Source organism: Tursiops truncatus, chromosome 12 (assembly GCF_011762595.2).
Source record: "Tursiops truncatus isolate mTurTru1 chromosome 12, mTurTru1.mat.Y, whole genome shotgun sequence".
NCBI classification, from domain to species: Eukaryota; Metazoa; Chordata; class Mammalia; order Artiodactyla; family Delphinidae; genus Tursiops; species Tursiops truncatus.
In genome coordinates, this window is record NC_047045.1 from 5644068 (window position 1) to 5647266 (window position 3199).

At 35.5% G+C, this 3199-nt stretch overlaps 1 pseudogene; it reads right to left on the bottom strand.

The window, feature by feature from the left end:
- Positions 1–1567: 1567 nt before the first annotated feature.
- Positions 1568–1930, bottom strand: LOC101322525 (NADH dehydrogenase [ubiquinone] 1 subunit C2 pseudogene; annotated as a pseudogene).
- Between the last annotated feature and the right edge of the window lie 1269 nt (positions 1931–3199).

Here is a 3199-nt window from a genome sequence, read left to right on the forward strand (position 1 = left end):
TAATCAAAACAGCATGGTACTAGCACAAAAACAGATACATAGATCAATGGAACAGAATAGAGAGCTCAGAAATAAACCCACACACATATGGTCACCTTATCTTTGATAAAGGAGGCAAGAATATTCAATGGAGAAAAGACAGTCTCTTCATTAAGTGGTGCTGGGAAAACTGGACAACTACATGTGAAAGAATGAAATTAGAACATTCTCTAACACCATATATAAAAATAAACTCAAGATAGATTAAAGACCCAAATGTAAGACTGGATATTATAAAACGTCTAGAGGAAAACATAAGCAGAGCACTCTTTGACATAAATTGTAGCAATATTTTTTTGATCTGTCTCCTAAGGCAAAAGAAATAAGAGCAAAATAAACAAATGGGATCTAATTAAACTTAAAACGTTTTGCACAGAGAAGGAAACCATTGACAAAACAAAAAGACAACCTACTGAATGGGAGAAAATATTCGCAAATGGTATGACCAATAAGGGGTTAATATCAAAAAATATAAACAGCTCATACAATGTGTCATCAAAAAGCAAACAACCTGATTAAAAAATGGGCAGAAGTGCTGAATAGACATTTTTCTGAAGAAGTCATACAGACATCTCATACAATGAGATAAAACTACACACCTGTCAGAATGCCTATCATCAAAAAGTCTACAAATAACTAGTATTGGTACACTGTTGGTGGAAATGTAAATTGGTGCAGCCACTGTGGAAAACAGTATGGAGTTTCCTCAAAATAAATAAATAAATAAAAAGAAAAGAAAAACACACTAAAAATAGCAATACCATATGATGCAGAATTTCATCCCTGCACATATATCCAACGAAAATAAAAACATTAATTTAAAAAGTTATATGTACCCCAATTTTCCTAGCAGCATTATCTACAATTGACAAGATATGGAAGCAACCTTAGCACTCATAAATAGATGAATGGGCAAAGAAAATGTGGTATAAATATATATACAATGGAATATTAGTCATAAAACAGAATGAAATTTTGCTATTTACAACAACATGAATGGACTTGGAGGGTATTATGCTTAGTGAAAAAAGTCAGACAGAGAAAGACAAACACCATATGATATCCCTTATATATGGATCTAAAAAATGAAACAACGTAGTTTAAAAAAACTGACTCAGATATAGAGAACAAACTAGTGGTTCCCAATGGGGAGGGGAAGGGGAGAAGGGCAAGATAGGGGTAGAGGATTAAGAGATACAAAGTACTATGTATAAAATAAATAAGCTACTAGGATATATTGTACAGCACAGGGAAATACAACCATTGTTTTGTACTAACTTTATATGGATTATAATCTATAGGGATATTGAATCACTATGTTGTACACATGAAATTAATAAACTATTGTAAATCAACTTAATTTTTTTTTTTTTTTTTTTTTTTTTTTTTTTTTTTGCTTATGATGACCATTTTAATCACAAGGTGTTAATGTATAGATTAACGTAAACTTCAGATGTCACAGAAACAGTTAGACAAAATTCAGAAAAAAAACGGTATCAGTGAAACCGGAGCAAGCATTTTGGAGACTTCAAGGCACTGGATGGAATTCTTCAAGAATTTTACCGTAAGTTTTCTTATCTTTTTCAGGAAAATCCTCTGGATGTGACTTTACATATGCAAACATATCATGGTCCCTCAGAGCACACATACAGTCTTGACGTTTTAAAAGATAATATCCGACAAAAATAAAGGAAGTAACATATAGAAGCTGGCGATGCAAACCGGCCGACACCACCAGCCGCCGCCGGATCGCGCTATCAATCAGGTCGGAGCAGTAACCCAAGAAGCCGACGTAGAAGAGCCGCGGGTCGGTTAGCTTGGGCGGCGGCAGGCTCCGGGCCTCATTCGGCAGGAACTGTAAGGGCACTCGGCCCGGCCGGCCATTCATCATGGTGAGGCCGTTCCCACTTGAGGCCTGGCCTCTGACCTCCAACTACAAAGAAAATCACCAGGACCAGGGCCGGGACACAAGCCACGAGCTTTCACCTCCGAGCGCGGTGCTGAAGGGCATCTTAAATTTAAAATAAAAAGTTTAGCATATAAAGGACCTAACAGGGTTTAGTCACATATCCAGTGCAGGTGGTCTCATCATATTGCTCTCTCAAACTGTTTCTCTCTGGAAAACTGCTCCCACTGTGGGAATAGTGGGCAGATCATACATTCCAATTACAGGTGAGGGTTTGAGGTACCTCTGATGACCTAGGTCTTACTTGCAGGCAACTGGCGGCCAGATCTTCTCAATGACCTCCTCTCACAATTCAGTAGAGGATCATCTATATATTTAACAAATATTTATTGAAATATTATGCAATAAGGGTGTATGTTTCTCATATCTATTACCTCACTCCAGAATATTGAATTCTTTGGTTTTCTTTCACAATGCTTTACATATTCATCATGCATTTCCAGGCATAGACTGTTTAAAAAACTCTATGTTTTGTCTGGGAAATACCTCAACCTCATCCCCATTAGCTCCACACTTACAAGTTGTTACCTATGGTGGTCATTTTGGTTTCCTGACCAGTTTGATTTTCTCTGTTCTGAAGCATTTTTAATTTTTTATCTAAATCTTAAGAGAATGTCTTCCCTCTCACTGCAGCCCCAAATTTGGGTTAGTCTTGTAAAACCAGTGTGTTATGATTGCGTGGATTTTCTGTTTTTAGTTTGTGTGCCTCTTTTCTTTCCACAGTTAAAAGGGTTTAAAAATTACCTCCAAAGTGAATGAAGCAAGTCTTTCAAGGTTTAAGTGCATAACAAGGGATCTTTAAGATAAGCTGCTTCATATATTGGTATGTAGTATGTAGTTCAGGTCTCATGATATTTGAGAAAAATCTATTTACAGACTTATATCTCAAAAATGCAATCATCAAGAAAATTTTTATAGAGAAAAAGAGTTATGAAATCTCTGGGTAGCTCAGCATTTAGTGATCTTTTATATTTAAAAGATTATTTACTTTAAGAGTGTTACATATTTTATGATTAGATGCCCTGTTAATTAATGCCAATTTTATCTTGCCTTTATACACAGTAATTTGTTATTTATGGATATGATTAAACAATTTTGCTAGAAAATATTCAACCAAATGGTCAATTATGTCAATGACATGTGCAAGCCTGTTGGTTGGAAATAAATTAATTTCTAATGCATCAGAGTAATAAA